At 43.0% G+C, this 22,688-nt stretch overlaps 1 long non-coding RNA gene across 4 annotated transcripts in view; it reads left to right on the forward strand.

The window, feature by feature from the left end:
* LOC107402291 (uncharacterized) overlaps nucleotides 1-19,130 on the forward strand; it is a 51,385-nt gene extending 32,255 nt beyond the window's left edge. For 2 of the 4 annotated variants that reach the window (XR_013050856.1, XR_001579370.3), the window contains exon 7: nucleotides 18,548-19,130. This is a non-coding gene — a long non-coding RNA (uncharacterized LOC107402291). Of the gene's footprint in view, nucleotides 1-8,394; nucleotides 8,634-9,084; nucleotides 9,187-10,333; nucleotides 10,478-18,547 lie in introns of those variants that run through there. The other 2 variants (XR_006071557.2, XR_013050858.1) reach the window with 2 other exon arrangements.
* Nucleotides 19,131-22,688: the final 3,558 nt, after the last annotated feature.

Raw genomic sequence — 22,688 nt, forward strand, 5'->3', positions numbered from 1 at the left:
GATCCCATAGCTCTGGCCTGAGGACTGTAATCTATTTTCCCTTTCTCAGCTAGTCTTACAGGTCAAGTGCTCACACCTGCTATTACTGGTGAGTGATTTGCAATTTGATTGTGGATACCCTAATCATAGGACACTTTTCTTCTAATAGTATTAGAAGTATTAACATACTCATTCTTTTATCTATGTACTGATTTCTGGCCAATGTGGTAACATGACATACCACTTCCATAAGACTCACCCCCTATACTAGGACAGCAAGCTATGTGTGTCTTTCTTGCAACTGGGAACCTTAAATGCACCAAAGGTGCATCTAGACCAAGAGACTAAGCAAAGCATTCTGTCACAGATCCCATGAGGCTACAAGTGCTTATTTTTTCACTGGAGACCACAGGAATGGATAACACATGTAACCAAGTACAGAAGTTATGGCACACCTAACTTGTCTATGGTTACCAATTACTCCTTGGCCTCAAAAAACAGAAACTTGCTGCAAGTACAAATAAAGTCATCAGTGGCGTAGCGACCCTTCTTCCATTTACTCCTGTAATTCTTCGTCTTGCTAGTTTCAATTTTCTTTTCTCACATATGCACAAATGTGAATGATCTCCCACTCCTACGCTCTTCAGTCAGATATGTCTTTATGTCAAGGAAAACTTCTTTAATGATATTCACTGAGGCCATGAAACCATTGTTTCTCATTACCAGGGATGAGCTCCACCCAGCCAGGCTACAGGTAGTGGGCATGTGGAATTCCTCCTTCCTGTTATCAGGAAGAAGGACCTCACTTCAGAGTTATTATTCCCATAGATTTTCAAAGCACCCTGAGCAATTTTTCTGGATTCCCATGAGGAAGGTTCAGGAAGGGAGATGAGTATCTGGTGAGGGGTTGGTAGTACCAGGACTTCTCAGATGGATGTCCCCCATGTTCCAGTTACTTGCTCATCCATTCTCAAGTCAAAACCCCTCCTCTTTAGCCGGGCGTTGGTGGCGCACGCCTTTAATCCCAGCACTCGGGAGGCAGAGCCAGGTGGATCTCTGTGAGTTCGAGGCCAGCCTGGGCTACCAAGTGAGCTCCAGGAAAGGCGCAAAGCTATACAGAGAAACCCTGTCTCGAAAAACCAAAAAAAAAAAAAAAAACCCTCCTCTACTTCCAAATTCTGCAGGCAGTCTCAAGATCCCAAGGAAGTCAAGAGTCTTGGGAAGGAAGGTGGAAGGTCCTGGAATGTCTGTCTATCAGATTAGGTTGCTAATTTCCAAACTGATCAGGAGACAAGAGTCTGGAACCTGGCTGAGTACTACCATGCAAATGAATACTGCCTCAAAGGGTTCTGTCCATCACCAGGCCTGCTGTCCAGGCAGCTCTAAGAGACTTCCTCACAAAGTAGACCAGAGGCCAGGTAAGTTCTGTGGACCCAGAGACTAACCCATGGTCAGAGTCTCTGGTCACACTCATCACCTGATTCCCTCTATGTGCTGGTAGGCCAGGCCAATAGTACCTCTCTGAAGAATCCAGATTCCCAAGAAAAGCACAGCTCAGTACTAGTGTGACTTCTCTCCCATATCATCTTCATAGCAACTCAACTCATGGTATCAGATATCTATTTTCAAGCCATACCAGTTTACCATGAGTCTGATGACACTACGAGGCAACCAGACTCAACCACCCAAAACAAACTCATCTTTTCTGTTATCCCGTGCAGTAGCCAAAATATTAGGAAACACAGAAGCTGGACATGGCTTCCCAGAGAAGGAAGCTTTCCAGGTGCCAGGACCTAAGCGGGCTGATGACAATGGCGCACACACGGTTTATTTCATTCAGACCACAGTGGAATTGTTTTCTGAATGGAACCTGTCCGCCTATCCTTAGTACTGTGGGGCTTCCTCAGAGTTATCTGAAGCATGATGGGGCTTCCAAAATCCTTGCTATTTAAGGTTGCCAGTGTGTGGCCTTACTGTTGCACAGATACACTAGAAATCTCTCTCCTTCTGCAATGTGTTTAGCAGGAGAGCTAAATGGCTGTCTTCTAAGTCTGGCAGATGACCTTGGGTGGTCTGGAGAAGCTGAAAATAGGGCAGTTATGTCAAAGAACTCCCTGATCAAAGCCTTGGTAAATCAACCTGACCACACAGGCCAGTGCTGCTCTGACCTGGTCACCGGAACAAGTGCCATACCTATTATCTAGGGTAGTTCCTGGCTCATCTCACCTTTTACAATTTGTGGCTCTCAAACACATTTAGGGTCCCTGGTGTCATGTTGTCCTGCCTGAGTACATGATTCTGGGCTTGACATGTAGCCGTGGAGGTTCTGCTCTGTCTTACTGGAGTCATCCAGGGCCAGCTATCTTGGCTTTCGGATGTATCATTCCAACCTTGTTATTTGAGAGATTTGGAAGGACACATCAGCCTCTCACCAGTCTAAAGGTGGAAAAAGGAGGCAGGATCTCTATTGAAAGCCTCTCTGTACCTTCCCTGAGTGGGAACCAAAGCCCAGACAGGATGCCCAAGGCTCCGCCAGTAGTGACACTCATCAGGTCGCCAGGGAAACTGCTCTTGCCTGGGCTAATTGGTTAGCACTTGACATCACTGGCATTGATTCTGCTCTTTACCAGAAGCTTGGTGTTTGAAGGAATCTTCTAGCCTTAAGAGAGCTAGCTGACTCAAGATTAAAGGCTTGCTTGAGCTATTGAATACTTGCTCATGGCAGAACATCTATAGAGGCCCATGGCAGCCCCAGAGTTTCTGTAACCCCTTTCCTTCAGGTCCCTGTTCTCAGAATGTCATCTTTGCTCTCCTGGAACTCACTGGCCGTGAGTGGGGTGCGGTACCTGAGAGGATATGTTTGTGGGGTAAGCATTTGCCAGGAGATGGGCAAAGGCAGAGAAAACAATATAAGCAAAGGTGTGGTGTGCAGGTGTCAGGATGCCCCCTGTTAGAGTGCCAGGGCTACTCTGTATAGCTGGGTCTGGCAGTAGAGCCACTAGGTGGCAGCATGTTGCCCTGGATCTGTGGGTCATGGTCAAGTTGGAAGGCTCACTCCAAAGTGGAACAAATGATTGTTTTGGAGAAGACTGTTCTGCAGTTCCCTTCAGGGCTAGTAGCTGTATGCATCATATCCACCCCTGTAAGCAGAATGGCCAGTGTCAAAAACAAAAAACAAAAAACAAGCAAACAAACAAACAAACAAAAACCTCCAGCATGAGTGCTGGACCCCATGCAAACACTGGATGTGGAAGACCAATCACAAAAGGTATGGAAGTACAAGGGGCTAGCTGGAGAGAAGGGATTCAGCCCGAGCAGAGGAGGGGGATGGGGAGGGCAGTGTGTCGATGTAACCAACCGTCTTATTAAATAAGAAACACAGAACCAATGCAAAGAAGAAAGCCAAGAGATCAGAGCTAAGAGCCTTACCCTTCAGCTAGCCTCTTCAGCCAAGAGACCTCTCCGAAAGAGGCCTACTTCCTGTGTGGTTATCTTTATATAGTCTTTCTGTTCTGCCTTCTCATTGGCTGTAAACCCAAACACATGACTGCCTTGTCACTGCCTGTATGTACAGACCTCCAGGTCTTCTATGGTATTGAGATTAAAGGCGTGTGTCTCCAATGCTGGCTGTATCCCTGAACACACAGAGACTTACCTAGCTCTGCCTACCAAGTGCTGGGATTATAAGCGTACGCCACCACTGCCCTGCTTTCCTATGGCTTGCTAATAGCTCTGACCCCCAGGCAATTTTATTTATTAACATACAAATAAAATCACATTTCAGTACAAATAAAGTACCACCATACTTCATGTTGTCTGTAACCACAGATGATTGTGTCTAGCTCCTTTCTTTCCATCATCAGCTTCTGCAGTCTTTGAAGTTTCTAGACTGCCTCTTGATGGCTTCACTGGTCTTTCTATGAAGTTTCTAGACTATAGCTTGAGGGCCTCACTAGTCTTTCTATGATGTTTCTAGACTGTAGCTTGAGGGCCTCACTGGTTCTTGAGAAGCAGCTTCTGTGTTATTCTTAGGCATGGATTTTACTCTTCCCTTGCTGGATCACACCTGAGCCACCTTCTCTGGTTTCAAAGTTAGCCATTTTGAGTGTTTGCCTAGCCACAAGACTGGATGGATGGATGGATGGATGCATGGATGGGCTCTCAGCTGTCATTTGATATCCCAGGACCCTTCAGTTTCCAGTTGGAAAGAAGCTCCCCTTATTCAGTTCTTCACTGACCTCTCCCCACGCTTTATGAAACGGTTTAAGCTTATTCAGAGAAGTTGAATGAGCTGTTCAGTGATCCCTGCATACCCATAACATCGACAGTTAACTTCTGCATGGGTAATAATATTTTGAGAAGTAGTTACAATGTATGATACTGAATCAAGGCTATGTAGAGAAGATCATACATAATTATGTTCATGTAATGTAAAAAGTAGCTCTGTATGATCTCGTTCTTCTATCCTTCATGTCTTCCCAAGAATTGAGGAACATATCAGCACAAAAGCGTAGTGATATTTAGTTGTACCTCTGAAACAAATAGCTGTATCAGCAGGTCAGTTTATAGTTACCCCACATATTTAATACTCTGAGACTTCTTTTTTCTAATAAATGGGTATTAAAATATCCCCTATGTACACCTACCCATTTTCCTTTATGTCATTCCCATACTCTCTACCTTTCTGAATCATTTCTATGACTCCACTATTCCTTATGTCTTAGCACTCATAAAATGAATAAAACCTCGATATACCCACTCTTCCTTTGTTTATATTTCATTCATTTCTGCTTGGATTTTTATTATTTCTTGCCACCTACTGAACCTGGGTTTGATTTGAGATATACAAATAACTGTCACTTAATGCCTTATAAATTCATAAATGTTTCATAACTGATTTTCTTTTGAGTAGAGGGACACTTGGTTCCTTCATTGTCAAAGAAGCACTCAGCCAAGGCTTTCATTTTATAATGCAATGCTCTTACCTTTCTTCTCCACATGTACTGTGCTTTTCTCCTGTTGCATATTTACCAAAGTAAACACGTGCAGAACCCTTAGGCTGAGGCCGCTTAAACATATGCTGTAAAAGAATAGTACCAAAGACTAGCTAGATAAAAATGTTCTAATCAGTTTCCCAGAAAACCTCACAATCCTTTTTTAATATTAATTACATAGAAAATAAAAGAAACATCAGTCTCTGTGGGTCCCTATGAGCCTTGTGGCCGTGTTTTCTTGGTGTCCTCGACCCTTCTGGCTCTTATAATCCTTCCTCCCCATCTTCTGCAGGATTCTCCAAGCTCTGCCCAGTGTTTGGCTGTGGGTTTCTACATCTGCTCCCAATAGTTGCTGGATGAACCCTCTCTGATGACCACTGGGCTACGGTCCAGTCTATGAGTGTAGCAGAACACCAATAGGAATCATTTCATTGACTGCTTTTTTTCTTTCTTTCTTTCTTTCTTTCTTTTTTTTTCTTTTTTTTTTTTTTTTGGCCAGTCTTGTTTGGTTCTATCGACAATCCACCGAGCCTGTGTGGGTCTGAGGTAGGTTCTCTGCATATATGTTATGAATGTGTAGGTTGGTGTTCTTGTGGGACCCCTGGCAGTGGGAGTCGGGTATCTCTGACTCTCTTGCCTGCTTTTAGGACCCTTTTCCTCCCACTAGGTTGCCTCTTCCTGCCTTGATAAGAGAGGAGGGGCTTAGTCTTATTGTAACTTGTTATGCTGTGTTAGGTTGATATCCCTGGAATACTGGCTCTTTTCTGAAAGGAAACAGAGGAGTAGAAGATCTAGGGGAGAGGGAAGGTAGTGGGGGAGGGACTGGGAGAAGTGGAGGGAGGGGAAATTGCAGTTGGGATGTAATAAATAAAAAATAAATAAAAAGAAAATAAACATGAAATCAAAACCAAGAGATTTGAAAAAAAATCAAACATCTTTCATCATTAATATCTAACTTTTATCCTCATTGAGTCTCTGTGTAAATAAGATCGTGAAGTCCAGATGAGATATATTTGTAGATGAAAGACTAGCCCATGCACATATTAAATGAAGAACTGATTTCAAAATTCATAAATGTTATTTTCATTTCACAGAAAACAGATTTTTTTTACAAATATTAATTTTAGAAAATACTTATAAAATAATAATTATTTAGAAAATATGCAATGACAGATATACTTATTGTCCAAAGTAGAAAAATGAAAAGAGGTTTCAAGATACATGCAATTTTTCAATGCAAACTTTGTAGCAGCTGCTACAGATCAGATGAATTCTAAAGAAATCTGGTAGCACAAACTGATAGATTTTTGTGGATTTTTTTAGAGATATGTTTAATGAAGATATTCTAACATTAAACAACACAGACAGGCAGGTTATTATCAATTCAGAGAGAACTTTAAATACCCATAGCAGGGATTAATAAGGATGGAATTTTGCAGACATCTCTAATTAAATGTGTGTACTACAACAGAATTTTGCTTGCAGATTTTATTGTGCATACGAAGTGGGAAAACAATGACTGTATTGACATCTCTGTTTCTTCCAACTTTCTTGCAAATCCATATTGCTAAGCCTCCAATGGGAAACATGTTATCACTGTACTTTTTCCTGTTTGTCATCCTGATAGAATTCCATGTATATCTTTCTCTCTCTCCTTTAGTTGGCAGCTTCATGTTCACATTCTTGTCCATATTCACAAGGATTTATTTCAGTACAAATTTCCCATCTACTACTCCACTACAAATATAAACTCTCTCCTTATGGAACATGTTACTTGTTTTGCTCTTAAACTCCAGTGTATGCCTTCATCTGCCATGTTCATTGTTTTCCAGAACAGCATCTACTTAATACTGAATATCATTATAAATAATAATATTATATAATAATATTAAAATGTCTTCAGGCAGGCTTCAGATTTCAGTTTCAATTCCAGTAGCCCCGATCTTTAAAAGGTTTCTACAGATTAGAAGCTCATATAGGACCGTACATTTATATTCACATTCTAGGTCGTGCCTACTTCTGATATAGTGCAATGTCAATAAAGTCAGGGTGTTTATAATATTTGCTGATTTATTTGTTTAAATAAAGACATGTCAGGAATTTGATTTTTGGATAACAAATTTCATATTCTGAATGTTGTTCTCTCTATAGGAGATGGGGTTGTTTGTACATCCTATTCTCTACCATGACAGAGATACTGAAGACAAGTAGAGAGCCTAATTAAGAATTGAAACTTCAGGCTTTGTAATATTGACAGATAACAGGAAAACATAAATCATGTGCCGTTAGGAATGAAGACTCTTTAGCTGGAATCTAACTCAGGAAAGAAACTGCTCTTCTGTTCATACTTTCAATTGCTATTCATAATTATTAAAATTAACCAGTCTTTTGAATATGTATGGCTATTATAGGTTTCACAGCTATGTAAAAGGAGGCCAAAACTAAATACTAAATCATGATCTAATGATTCTATAAGGGGGATAAAAAAGAAAACTTCATGTGACCTATGGGTATCATTTATCAATCAAAACAATCTTTAAGAAAAATTTAAATCATAATAATCACCTTTTGTTGTGATTTTTTCATCATTACCATGACTTTTTTGTTCTTCCTCTTACATCTGTTGTACACTGGTTCTTGTGGTGAGTCCATAAAATTAGTTGAAGCTAGAAAAATAGAGGAATTTGAATCTTTAGAACACCTGCCTACAGCATCCACATGTCAAGCAAAGAGGGTCATTATTGGAACATAAATGGAAGGGACATACCCCTGTAATCTCAGCACTCAGGAGGCTGAGGCAGAAGGAGCATCCATTCTAGGCCACACTGCAAGAATCTGTGTTAGAAAACCCAGGGGACGGTTTTGTCATTGATCACAAAGTGGGTGAACCTGGAATACATTTTGCTAAGGAAAATAGGCACATAAGAAAAATATTGCAAACCTGATTAATATTAGATGCATATGTAAAAATGAACACAGAATGGGGAGATCTAGATAAGCAGGTAGAAGAAAGAAGTCTGAGATCAAATATTCATAATGATGATTAGTAAATTATAGTGAGTTACCAATGCTTTTGTCTCCTAGGGCAAATGGTACATTGAGATGATGGGCATATTCCATCATCAACACATTTTACCGTGCATCTTACCACACATGTCAGGGTGAATGTGTAGTCAAATATATACAAGAAAATTAAAGAAGAAAATAATCTTTGTATCTCAGAGACATGTATAGCTTGTAATGTTTTCTTCAGGTTCCTATATGTGATTCCAAGATGGTAACAAGTCTTTAGACAGTTGTTGCTGTACATAAAGGTTCAATGCAAGGAGATCGAAGATCTCGGGATAGATGGTCATTTTTCTTCTATCTCCCTGTCTGTCCACCTTATCTCTCCCTAGTTCTGATCCTCTTTCTCCTTTAGTCAGGTGATACTTCACAAATCATGGGAATCTGAAAATGGAGATTTGCACAAAGAAATGAAATGTGTTCAATTGTCTTTCACTCTGGGACCAACAACTACAAGCTCCAAGGCCTGAGCCAGCCTGCATCATCTGTAGCCTCTTTTGTCTTTGGTGGGCTACTCTGACTGGGAAGAGTACTTCATGCAGAAGATCATCTCCCTTTGCCCAGAATCATGAAGATGGACAGAGGAGCAATCAGGTGGACATGTCTTAGCACCAGTGTGTTAATTCTCTGTTCAGGGGTTCACAGGAGCTTTCAGTCCCCAGATGTCTGTGAGCATCCTTTTAGCTCAAGCTCTGCTCTCTGTAGGACACATTTGAAGTCCAGCACTGAGCCAAATAATTTTGTGGGTGGGATTCTATGTGGACAAGCATATGGTAGTTTGTATACCTTTTGTGCTAGATAGAATCCTCTTGACCAGAGTTCATGCACACAGCTGCCTGGACATAGGCTGGGCTCTCTACTGTGGCTGTCTGCATCCACATCAGATGACAGCTTCCAGGGAGCCCAGCCGCTCCATCAACACTTAAAAGTAGAGATATATGGGAAAGGGACTTTGGATGGCATTGAAATACATGGAATTATCTTCACCCTGCTGTAGGATGGTTCCCTAAACTGACTTTCCCTGAGTGACCTTTTCTCTCACCAGCCCTTCTCCACCATCCTTGCTTCACCTCCAGTCTCCATTTTCTGTTATCTGTCACATTCCTCAGAAAGAAGATGCTGTGGGAATTGTCTTCTCAGGTGATAGGTATGTTAAGTCACCACCCCCAAAATATGTATATTTGAAAAGGATATTAAAAGTGTCCAGAGAAAACGCAGACCTGCATGCAGCCACACTTACCTATCTCTTTCCAGCACTGTCTCCACTGTTTGCCTGATTCACTGACAAGGGTCTGTTCTTGGGCAACACTGCCTCTTTGGGGCCAGAAGGCAGCGGCATAACCTGTGCAAGCAATTTGCAATTTGATTCTTTAGGCCTTTTGCTTTTTTAGAGAGGCCGCCACACCTTGGGGCTGGCCGTTGAGTTGTTCCTGGGGTGCTGTCTGCTGGGGGTTGTGAGATGAACTGCTGCCTGTGTCTTGTGTGCTCATGTTCTTACCCTGAACTTCCTTCCTGGAGAAAGAGGTGTTGTACCCTTGGAGTATGTGTTACTCTTTGGGTGGTAAGCACCAGCTCTGGTCACATTCTGGGGTGGTTTGATGGAAGAGGTTTCTGATAATGAACTCTCTAAAGATGGGCAGGTCCATAACACATCCTTAGGCATGACGGCGCTGTCCATCTCCATCCAGCTGCTGCTCACGCAGTGAGGCCTTCTGACTGCACTAGGGTATGTTTGTTAGAGTGTGGTGCAGGCTGCCTCTTCTCTGGCAGCACTGAGTTGCAGATATGCTGTGCATTGTGTCACCCTTCTCGTCATGAGGGAAACTTGCCTTCAGTGGGCAAGGTGAGGGAGGGATGGGCAGGAAAACGGGGTCTCCCCAGGCTGAGAAGGAAGGTGGATGTGCAGAGGTGATGGTGCCACCCTGCTTCCAAGTCTTAACATGTTTGTCATTTTGTCCTCTCCAGGGTGACCACTGCTGAACAGTTAAATACTGTCTCCTCCTGTTTTTCTGTCATGAAGAGTCTTGTGTTTCTTGAAGGCTGTAGCACAGACATATTTGTAAATTTATGTAGGGTTCCAGTTGGTTGGGAATTTGTTTGTTGAAGAACCTAGGGAAGATTGATCACCATGGTTCATACACAAGTGTCATATTATGTGGCCTATTTGGACCACTGTCCAGGGTCAATGACTAGCCACTGGTTGTTCATGTCATGAAGTTCTAGAGAAAGTTGAGAAGGAATGATACATTTTTTAAATATTTACTACTTACACATGCATTTTCCTTTTTTTGAAGGGAGACAAGACATAGTAACTATAAAATACAGCAGTACCACCAGGCCCCAGATGTCCACATCAAGTCCATCATACACCATTCCTAAAGAGCTCAGGTGTACAACATGCAATGGTACCACAGAAGGCCTTCAACTTCTCCCCAGGGGTCAGTTTGATACCCAGGCAAAAATCACTAATTTTATGTCCCCTTTCATGTCTACTAAGATATTTTCTGGTTTGATGTATCTATGTGTATTTCCTTTACCATAGCAGTAATGGAGGGCCCACACTACCTGCTTTGATAGTTTATGAGTCTATAGGCTTCGTCCTTCTGCAGATACCCAAACTGTGTGACATGGTTCATTTGCTGTGGCACTCTGCATTGATGCCATGACTCTCTGTAACATGGCTCACCTACTGTGGCATGTTCCATGAAGATATAGGTGTTGCGTGAGGTCAGTGGTATGGCAGAGTATGACGTTATTTGGGTGATCCAAAGATTTCATTATCTCAACCTCAGATATGGTAAGGCAGGTTTTCTTCTTTCCTATTTCAGGGTTTTCATTGCTGACAACTTTTGTTGACCTGTGCAGATCTTGTCTGCTGAACCTGGGGTCTGAGGACCTGACACAATGGGGCAGATTACAGTCTAATGCTGTAGACAATCTTACTTCAGTTTCAGTGTACTTTATTCTATTTATTTATTTATTTATTTATTTGTTTGTTTGTTTATTTTTGGTTTTTTGAGACAGGGTCTGTCTGTGTAGCTTTGGAGCCTGTTCTGGAACATGCTCTGTAAACCAGGCTGACCTCAAACTCACAGAGAACTGCCTTGCTCTGCCTCCCAAGTGCTGGGATTAAAGGCGTGTGCCACCAACGCCCAGCCAGTGTACTTTTATACATGAATGTGAGAAAGAAAGCAATGACCTAAGGAAGGTTGAGTTCAGAAAAACATGTAAATAAACACCAGTAACCACACATTAAATATTAATAGAGCAGCCCTATCCCAGATCTTCCTCAGGACAGACCAATTTAAACACAATGCCCGGCACATACTAGATTATATCTGGGGAAGCACAAAAGCAAGATAGAAGGCCATACTCAGATTCAGAGTCCACTGAGGACAGCACTCAGCATAGCCTTTCACCAGACTGGGTTCTATGTCTCTGTTCTGACATCAAACAGGAATAAACATGTCTTATAAACTGGATGTAAACGTTTAACATAGGAGGTGCAAAATCACACCCAAGAGCAATCCAGGGAACAAAATGCACCTGAGGTAAAAGGCCCTTTGCCTTTTTTTCCTACAGTCTCTCTCACAGTCCCAAAGGCATTGTTCACCATGGGTTCCTTCAACCATGTTCCAACACACTGCAACCTGTCTCTCTGTGAGGAGGGACCAGGCCAATTTCACCCCTCCTGAGGCACTTTGGCCAGGCACTTTGCCCAAGCAAGTGTTGTGATAACAGTGATAATGGTTTTCCAGGGTGTGCTTGTTAGAGCAGCTGACCTGTGAGGTCCTCCTCCACTGCCACCCCTCCCCTTGGAGAAATGTTTAGTAGCAGTACCAGCTAAAGAAGGCAGGTAAAGAAAATTAACTCAGATCTAGGAGAGTTTACTTCTATAAAGCCTTACATTAAAATCAGAGATACCTCAAATAAACAACATAGTGATGTACTTGATGCTCATATAAAAACAAATCAAACCCAGAGACAGTAGATAGAAGTAATAAGGATCAGAACTGACATCCACAAGAGCACAATGATCAGTGGAACAAGGAGTTTGTTAATTAAAGGATAGGAAATACTGGCACACTTGTGGCAAAAATAAAAAGCAAGGTAAGACATAAGTTTAATAAACTTAGACAGAGAAGAATGTGATAGGACCGAGGTGTCACCGAAGCCCAGATCAGAAGGGAATGTTTTGAAAATTTATACTCCACTATCTGGAAGCTTTTCAAGAGATGGATAACTTTCTAGACATATATGACATACTAAAATTAAATATAAAGATATGGAATACATAAGCAGATAAGTGACAGCAAACAAGACTGAAATAATAAAATAAAAAAAAAAGATCTCACAAGAAAGAAAACCCAAGCTCAGACAGAGTCACTGATGGGCTTCATCAGTGCTTGAGAGAGTTAACACCAATGGTTGTCAAAGTATACATAGTATAAAAAGAGCAGGGGGCTTCCAGATTCATCTTGTGAGGCCAGGATGGCCCCCATAGTAAAACTGAATAAAGACACAATAATGGTAAAGAAACAAAAACCAAGCTGGTCTCCTTGATGAACATATGTGGGAAAATTCTTAATAAGAGTGTTTATTTTGGGGCTGGGGAGATGCCCCAGTCAATGAGGTGCCCACTCAGCAAGCACAAAGACCTGAGTTCAAATCCCCAGTATTCAAAACCAGGTGGAGATGCTTGTGTCTGTAAGACCAGTACCTGGGGTAAAATTTTTGTCTCCTGTTCTTATCACCCATGCTCCAGGAGACCCCAATAATCTCACTGATTCACCATTTTGGTAGAATCATAAGTTTGATCTGTTGTCAGTCCCTTGTCTGTGGTGGGTAGACATTTCTTCATACCTTACCAGGCTTCCCAGGAAAACTCACGCAACATCCATGACACCCAAGCAGGGACCTGACAGAGTATAGATGAAATTGAGAGACGTTATTTAATGGTCCTGGTTAGTAAGGCATGAAGCTAAGGCTGAATAGTCTGAGGATGGAGCACCCTCAGAAGAAATTCTGGAATGACTTCCCTTCTCCGTGTAGTATGTGATAGTGCCTTTCTGTCAGAAGTTGTATAAGCCTTGTTAAGGGGTGTGAGACATGTGACTGAGAGTGTCCCAACGATGGACTGTCCCTAAGGGGAATCAAAGTATGGAAGTCTGTGTGTGGTGTGGACTGCATACCTGCTTGATAAGTAGAGCACACTATGTGAGTACAAAGATGGCCTGAGAACAGTTGAAGTTTTAGAACAAATGTTGTAGCTCCTGAAAGTACCACATACTGGACAAGACTGCTAGCAATCTGGGACTTGTGACTGGGCTGAGTGGGCAAAAGTATTGATCCTGAAACCTGGCAGTCTTTAGTTCAATCCCCAGAATCCACATAGAGGTGGAAGGAGAGAACCAGTCCATAACGTGATTTTTACATGCACAACATGACACATGCACACCTCATACCCATCACACATTCAGATGACCGTGTAAGTCCAACCTGGGAATGCGTTACAGGTTTAAAACAGCACCTAAAAGGCTGTAGGCGTGCCTAAATAAACAACAAAGAGAGCTCAGTCCACACAAGATGTCAGGGCTAGATAAAGCTATAAAATTCTTTTTTTTTTTTTTTGGTTTTTCGAGACAGGGTTTCTCTGTGTAGCTTTGCGCCTTTCCTGGAGCTCACTTGGTAGCCCAGGCTGGCCTCGAACTCACAGCGATCCGCCTGGCTCTGCCTCCCGAGTGCTGGGATTAAAGGCGTGCGCCACCATTGCCCGGCAAGGCTATAAAATTCTTGGAAGCATTATGCTCCATTAGTACACACATTACCTGACAAAGTTATTTAGAAACATTGAATGCAAGCCTGTGCCTGTAAATGTAAGAGAGCTGGAGGGATACTGGTGGATTTTCACATGCTGCCTTACCCAAGTTGCCCATTCTCTGAATAATTTGATAAATAGGATGCCATGTGGTGTTCTTTTTAACTAAATCTCAGACATTCACTTTTACCCATAAAGACTCAAGAGCCAGATGCTGGGGTGAAAGCCTGCTAGCTCAGAGAGGTGGAGCAAGCACCCGGCTGACCCTCCTCCTCTGCCATCATCCCAGAGAAAAGGCTTTTCTCCTGTGCCATCTCAAACAAATCTCAAACTCAATGTCCCTCCCTTCTATTTCCTGTGAGTCTCTCTATCCATCCTTCTGACTTCCTCTTACTTTGTTTTTTCCTGTCAATCAGATGCTTGCTTGCCACTTAACCTATGGTTAACCTTATTTAATCCTGTTTACAATAAGCAGAAAGCTCTTGGATTAAAGGTGTGTGCTAGGGCTGAGCCACACCACAGCTAGAAACAGGTTTTGCCAGTAAATAATGCAATTTCAGGGTTCACTGTGTGCTCAAATATCCTGCACCAATGTGGGTTTGGGATAAAGATACTTAAAAGGCTTTTTAACAGGCTAAGATCTTTGTAAGATAGGCCAACCAGCTATGTGATCTATTTGTAAGTAAATTGATTGCAACCACTCTGGGTTTGGTCCTGGATTTTGGCACTAAAACATGAGTTTTGCAACTCTGGGAAAGGTGTCCTGACTACCTAGGAGTCAGACAACACATTGAGCTGCTTAGGACAGCTCTGATGGCTGAACTGCAAGGAGACAGTTCAGCCCTGGAAGTGAAGTATCCTGGACACCTTGAGCTGCTCAGAACAACAGCTCTGCCCTGAAGGTGTCCTGGACACCTGGAGCTGTTGAGCACAGGTCTGATGACTGGAACTGCTAGAAGACAGTTCAGCCCTGGAGGGAAGTTTTTCTGACTTCTTGGAAAAGTTAGGCCTGGAACTGCTTCAGCAGGGAAGGGTATCCTGACTGTTCGGGAAAGTCAGGCTATACCTGGTGTGGTGTGGGATGGTTTCCTTGCAGGAGATAGCAATCCTGCTCCTCTCCTGGAGAGCCGTTAGAGCTAAGCTTTACTCAGGCCCCACTTAAGGGGGCTTCCTAGCAGAGCTCTGCTTCTCCCGCCTAAGAACTTGCAAAAATGTAGCAATCTCTTCTGGCTCAGGAGAAAAGTGTTACTTTTCAGCTCTCTCTTGCTCTGTCTACTGAGGGATGGCTCAGCAAGGATCTTCTGTTCAGCTCCCCTTTGCTCAATTCACTACTGGATGTCTCAGCAAGGATCTTCTGTTCAGCTCCCCCTTGCTCAATGCACTACTGGATGTCTCAGCAAGGTTCTTCTGTTCAGTTTCCCCTTGCTCAATCCACCACGGGATGTTTTAGCAAGGTTCTTCTATTCAGCTCCACTCTTGCTCAATCCACTATGGGATGTCTCAGCAAGGATCTTCTGTTCAGCTCCCCCTTGCTCAATCCACTATGGGATGTCTTAGTAAGGTTCTTCTGTTCAACTCCGCCTTGCTCAATCCACTATGGGACATCCCAGCAAGGTTCTTCTGTTCAGCTCCCCCTTGCTCAATCCACTATGGGAATCCCAGCAAGGTTCTTCTGTTCAGCTCCCCCTTGCTCAATCCACTAGAAAAGTGTTACTTTTCAGCTCCCCCCCGCCCTGCTCAGTCCACCATGGGATGTCTTAGGAAGGTTCTTCTGTTTAGCTCCCCTCTTTCAATCCACTATGGGACGTCCCACCAAGGTTCTTCTGTGCAACAGTGAATGAAGGTCTTCACCCAAAACTTGGGGGAAAAAAAAGATTTATTTGGGAAGGAGGAGTCCAAGAGAGTAGCTGCCTCTACCAGGGTGGAGAGAACAGCTCGCTTTAACTGACCTGGTTTACACAGGATGTCTTGGAGGTGGAGTCAACCAGGGGTTGACTTGGGGCCTGGGTTCTACTGTCCAGCTCTGTGATTGGTTGGTTTCATGAGTCAGTTGGCCAGGGGCAGAGATGGCTCTGTCTGACTGAGCCAAACTGTGTGTCTTTCACGGGCCTTATCTGAGTCATCTTTCCCTAGTTCTGGGCTTCAGGGTCAGGGTGGATTTCTTTAGTCAGCTCCTCTTCCCTACACTATTGCCACAGTATCTCTTCCTGATAGAAGTCACTAGAACTTCAGGAGGCTATGACTGGGGGCTATGGAAAAATTAAGCAGAAAAAAATGACTCTAATGGGGTTTTGTTCTCAGTCATGGGTATTGCTGGGTCCAGATGGCTCCCTCAGAGGAGGGGGTGAGAAAGTCCGAATTCAACAGCACAGACACCGGGAATCAGGTAAAAGGCAAACAGCAGACTCGTTTATTCACCAATGGGGAGAGCCTTATATACCCTCCTTCCAGCACCCAGGCTGGGTCCCAATCTGGTGACATTGTGTGGTTGCCCCTCATTGGCTGGGCACCATCAGGAGCTCTGGCAGCATCTGTGGCTAGGTCCTCAAGCAGACTCCAGGTTGGCTCATAAGGAAGTAAATTATGAATATGCCTTAGCAACTAGTTTGAACTGGTCGTAGCCAGCTTGTCTAGTCTCTCAACCTTGTAGGCCTTATCTTACTACACATGGGGAGGAGAAGAAGCTCTGTTTAGTGCTAGATGGTAGTTTCTAGCAACATATAAGGCATTACAACAGATGGAATCCATCAATGGCTCCATCTCAGCAACCATAAGGACAAGCTAATCCAATTAAGATTTGTAGTAAAGGGGGCTGGAGAAATCACTCAGAGGTCCTGAGTTCAATTCCCAGCAACCAAATAGTGGCTCACAACCATCTGTAATGGGATCTGATTCCCCTTTCTAATGTGCATGAAGACAGGTCACTCATATACATAAAATAATATTTTTTTAAAAAAGAATTGTAGTGAAGGACTTTTGGCAAAGCCTTTTTCCATGGCAGCACAGAATCAAACCCTACAATGGTAGTTTGCATATTTACAATAATGTGGTATGGTGTCTGGAAGTCCTGACACACTATAGGTTGCCCTGGCAGCAGTATCTGTTCAAGCCACTGAGCCATCTCCAAATAACTGAATGAACAGCTATGGCAGATAATGCATTAGAAAGGGCATCACCCATACTTGTGAATACCTGGTATATGTATGGTATGAGTAGAAGCACCAATAGGAACAGGTAGCAGTAACATACAAATGCATAATGCATAAGCATCATATGGCTGTAGAAAGAAGGAAAATGTAGCCCACGGGTCTAGTTAAGAACAGTATGTTTAGTAGTAACTCATGGGACAGTCTGTGTCGATCTGTCCTGGCAGTTGAGCTGTATTTAGAGGCCTCACTTTATGGGTGGCCCAATAGGAAAATGAAAACTGGCAAGCACTGGTTTGGCCACAGTGAGGACAACAGATGTGGGAGGAAGATATAATAGAGTTCAAGAGCAATCAGAACTTCTGGTAGTTTTCCATGGATCAGCTCACAGCCTACTGAGACCTCCTGAAAAATCAGGAGGCAGATGTCCTTACCAAAATACAGTCCATCTACTCTCAGGTGCCACTGGAGGCTGCTCATTGGGTTTGTGTAAAGTCTAGACACAAAGGGAGCCAACATGGAATCAAAAATAGTGAAAGCTACTGGCATTTCTATAAAATATCATGTGAATCCTGTTCCCAGTTGCGGGCTCAGCACATGTATGCTATAATGGGGCACATGATCAGTAAGTAAGTGGTAAAAATAGCCTCTGTAGGGCCTGTGCTTGCCAGCGAGGGACACAGGTACACCCTCACCTGTATGGATATCACCACAGTTGTTTATGCAAACAAGCAGCAGCTGAAGCCACCATCGTGTTTCGGCCAACTCAGTGGTAGGCTTGCACACCCACAGAGAACTGACAGTGACAGAGATAGCCATTTCTTAAAAACTGATGTATGGAACTGGGGTGCAGACAACCAGGTATAATGATACCCCCACCAGTTTTAAGATCCTACTGGGGTTGGGTTAACTGGAGGGAAAAAAATGGGTTATTAAAACGGCAGCTAAATGGTTTAAGTACAGGCGGTATCTTTCATGGGTCAAAAATGGCACTCCCAGATGTCATAGAATATTTAAATGAATTCTAGTGCTAGGGGTAGGCTACCTCTGTATGAGGTGTTGACCAGGGAGATTCCTGTGGCACACAAATTATAAAGGATTCTAGCACTGTTATTGGTTACATGCCAGAACTAATTGATAAGGCTCTGTTCTTGAAGACACCATATGCTTTGGTTACAGGCTACATGGAGAAACAAAGCTGGGACTGACCTGGAAGTTCCCTCCTTACTGGCTGGCCTTCATAGTGTTGAAAGGCGCTTGGGGGAGAAATGTCACCCAACATTTCTGTTCAGTTATGGACCCTGTATACTACAATCCCAGAATTTGCCTGGCATGACTGTTATGGATATAACAACAGTTTTCTGATTGGATTTAAGACCTCTTCCACCAGAAGGAATTCATGTCTGGTACTGTAAGCCAGAGCAGAAACCTGTGGCTGGAAAGTTAAAGCCCCAGTGAGGAAATAACTGTTATTGTTTTGCTAAGTGGATGTGGTAAGTCTGTCAGTCTGTCTTCTAAACATTTTTGCTTACTTACACCCATAGATCACTGTTTCTGTCAGCTACAATTGATCATGGAAGGAAACTTCCTTTTCGGAAATGATGGTGTGTGACAGAGACTCAACCACTGATGAAGATCCTGAGAATGAGTGACTATTACTGTGGCATAGTGGCTGAATACTTAATCAGAAGCACACATCAATATCACCCTCTCCAAGGCTCAGGGAACATTGCAGAAGAGGGGACGGAAAGATTGTGAGAGCCAGAGGAAGGGGTGGAATATTGTGTACCATTTGTTTGTTTGTTGTTTTTCCCAGAATTGAAATGTTTCCTCTAGAAGGGAGGTGAGAGGCTCACCCAACTCAAGAAATAAACAACTCACAAATCTGAGGAAGTTCCTGAAGCTAAAAAGATTCACAAGATCCCCTCCCCAAGGTTATAGATATAAGAAACAACTGCTGGGGGAGAGATTCTCCTAAATATGGAGGTTTGCTGTTTGCAAACCCTGTAGAGAGTTATCACCTATGAGGCATGGTCATTTCAGTGCTGTAGTTGCTTGAGTCACTCATACTCTTGCAAGTAAACCCATATTTTTGTAAATAAATCTAATAAACACATTGGTTTATCATGATGTGTCAGGGTCCAGCCTTGGCTCAGGTTCAGGTCCTGAGATGGGGAAGAGGCGTCATTGCAAGGAAGAATTCTGACCACCAGGTGAGTTGTACTCAAGTGACCCCGAATAGTTTGAGCCTCTTTATTTATACTTTAACAGAGTTTTTTTCTACCAGGCTTACATGAACAGCTTTATTATAGCTCCTATTTTTGACTCTTAAGAAATACATCATAGGGCCGGGGCGGTGGTGGCGCACGCCTTTAATCCCAGCACTTGGGAGGCAGAGCCAGGCGGATCTCTGTGAGTTCGAGCCCAGCCTGGGCTACCAAGTGAGTCCCAGGAAAGGCGCAAAGCTACACAGAGAAACCCTGTCTCGAAACCCCCCCCCCCAAAAAAAAAATAAAAAGAAAAAAAAAGAAATACATCATAGGGCTGGAGAGATGGCTCAGAGGTTAAGAGCACTGGCTGTTCTTCTAGAGATCCTGAGTTCAATTCCAAGCAACCACGTGGTGGCTCACAACCATCTGTAATGAGATCTGGTGCCCTCTTCTGGCTTGCAGGAATACATGCAAGCAGAACACTATAAACATAATAAATAAAAAACATAATAAATACATATTGAAAAAAAGAAAGAAAATAAGTTTAAAAAAAGAAATACATCATATTTTAAGAAATATAATCATTATAAAAACCCCCATTGTTTCCCCTTATGCTTCCCCAAATACAGTTTGCCACCTCCTACATAACCTTATTATAGATATAGAATTCAGCATTTTTGTAGGCTTAACTAAATATTGAGCCAGATAGATCCGGCTCTTGTAGCTGGCAGCTACTTGAGGTTACAAAGTTAAAAAGTGGTTGGTTACAAAGTTAAAAGTAATAGATATGGGTAAAATGCTTTAGGACAGCAATATTCAAACCCACACCATTTTTTTCATGTCTGTAAGATATGCTTTTTTTTTTTTTTTTTTTTTTTTTTTTTTTTGGTTTTTTTTCAAAACAGGATTTCTCTATGTAGCTTTGCGCCTTTCCTGGAACTCACTTGGTAGCCCAGGCTGGCCTCGAACTCACAGAGATCCGCCTGCCTCTGCCTCCCGAGTGCTGGGATTAAAGGCATGCGCCACCACTGCCCGGCCATAGTTCCCTTTTCTACAAGAGGGTTCCATGTTCAATCTCTCTATAAAAGGCAGACTTTGACAAATCACTTTCCCCCCTTCCCACTATACCATACTTCTTCCACCAATATAAGCCCCTGTGTATGGTAAAGATGGATCTATCCATCCCATAGTTTACATTGCATTTTTCACTGGATCACACTAGGTCCCATCATTGATTCTATATGCTTGGTGTCCAGGGAACATACTCTCTTGGCACTATGAGTATTCCTGAGGCTCTCTCCCTATTCTGTGTGCGCATTCCTTACTCTCCTTTCCAGAACTGTGAGATTTGGTTAATGTTCCAAGTGTTATTTTCTCAAAAATACCTACCTAACTGTCTCTATAGAGTCAGAAAAGTTCCCAGGATTAGGAGTTGTAGTTAGTAATTCCAGATAAGAGATTTGAGAAGCATTAGCTCCCTGCTAAATCTTAGGGGAAAATATTCGAGAAAGAACAGAATTTCCAGGGGAAATTACAGCTGTTGCATGTGTGACTGACAAAGTAAAACTAAAAACCGCCTAAAGAATCAGCACTATAGCGAGACAAAAAAAGAGCCTGCAAGCTGCATGTTTGCCAATTCCTGTGCTGTCCCATGGACTGCTGATTCTTCCCACGTGAGAGTCCATTTCCATGGGTGCCTTGCCCCAAGGGAACCCACTGGACAGGTAGTCATATGCTGATCCAAGACTAGGCTGCATGGCTCCCAACACTGATGGACTTTGGTAGAATTGTTACTTTGGTCTGTCATTGGTTCCCTATCTGAAGTGAGTAGATATTTGCTTGTGTTTCCCCAGGAAAAGTCACATAACACCACTTATCCTCACACACACACACACACACACACACACACACACACACACACACACACACCATTGACCCTGTTTATCTATCTGGGCCACACTTCTTGAGGGATCCATAACTTCTGAAAAGAGCAACTCCTGTCAGGAACCTAGTAGTCAAATGCATGAGCTTGTCCTTGACATTTCATATCCAACCCATAGCAAGGGCCTTCTCCTTCACTTAAGATAATAATGATAATAATGAGGATAATGATTATACTTCATTGTGTTTTATATACTAGTTGGACAGTGAACATGTATGATGCTGCAATGGTCTTTTCAAACTGTCCCTAATATTCTCTAGTAACTTTTCAGCTTTTACAATTATCATCATACCACTGAAGTATGCAATTACTTTTTCTAAACATTGATTGATAGCAAAGAAAAAGGATGGTAGCAGAATGTTTTATTAACATTAATAGAACTGAGACAGAGAAAACTTCACCATATATTCCCCAAAATAAAAAGCCCTGTAACATTAATTTCATTTATTATTATTATTATTATTATTATTATTATTTTACAACACCATTCAGTTCAACATAATAGCCACAGAATCCCCTGTTCTCCCCCTCTCGCCCACCCCTCCCCCCAGCCCACCCCCCATTCCCACCTCCTCCAGATCAAGGTCTCCCCCGAGGACCGGGGTTGACCTGGTAGACTCAGTCCAGGCAGGTCCATTCCCCCCTCCCAGACCGAGCCAAGTGTCCCTGCATAAGTCCCAGGATTCAAACAGCCAACTCATGCAACGAGCCCAGGACCTGGCACCAATGCACAGCTGCCTCCCAAACAGATCAAGCCAAATGACTGTCTCACCCGTTCAGGTGGCCTGATCCAGTTGGGGGCCCCTCAGCCTTTGGTTCATAGATCCTGTGCTTCCATTCATTTGGTTATTTGTCCCGGTGCTTTATCCAACCTTGGCTTCAACAATTCTCGCTCATATAAACCCTCTTCATTTTTTTAATGTGTGTGTGTGAGAGAGAGAGAATGTACTCATGAAGGAAAAATGAGAACACTGAATCCCTTGGAGCTAGAGGTACAAGCCATTGGGACCACTGAACATAAGTGTTGTGAAATCAAACTCTGGTCCTCTGGGAGACCAGACAAGTGCTCTTAACTGCTGAGCTACCTCTCTAGCTTTCCCCATTATACTTCTCACCAGAACTCCAGGATCCCGAGTGGGTTAACATATTTTAAATGACAAGGAAAGAACTGAGTCCAGAATCGCACAGAGAGCAAAAGTATATTCCCATGGATATGGGTAATGGGGCCATGTTTTAGTTATGGTTTCTGTTGCTACGATGAAACACCATGACCAAAAAGCAAGTGAGGTATATATCACTATCACTGTTCATCATCAAAGGAAGTCAGGAAAGAAACTCAACCAGGACAAGAATCTGGAGTCAAGAGCTGATGGAGAGGCCATAGAGGGAGGCTGTTTACTGACTTGCTCTCCATGGCTTGCCCAGCCTACTTTCTTATAGAACCTAGGACCGCCAGCCCAGAGAAGGCACCATCCACAATGGCCTGGGCCCTCCCCCATCAATCACTATTTTAGAAAATGCCTTGTAGCCCGA

The sequence above is a fragment of the Peromyscus maniculatus genome, chromosome 4, assembly GCF_049852395.1.
Source record: "Peromyscus maniculatus bairdii isolate BWxNUB_F1_BW_parent chromosome 4, HU_Pman_BW_mat_3.1, whole genome shotgun sequence".
Classification (NCBI taxonomy): domain Eukaryota; kingdom Metazoa; phylum Chordata; class Mammalia; order Rodentia; family Cricetidae; genus Peromyscus; species Peromyscus maniculatus.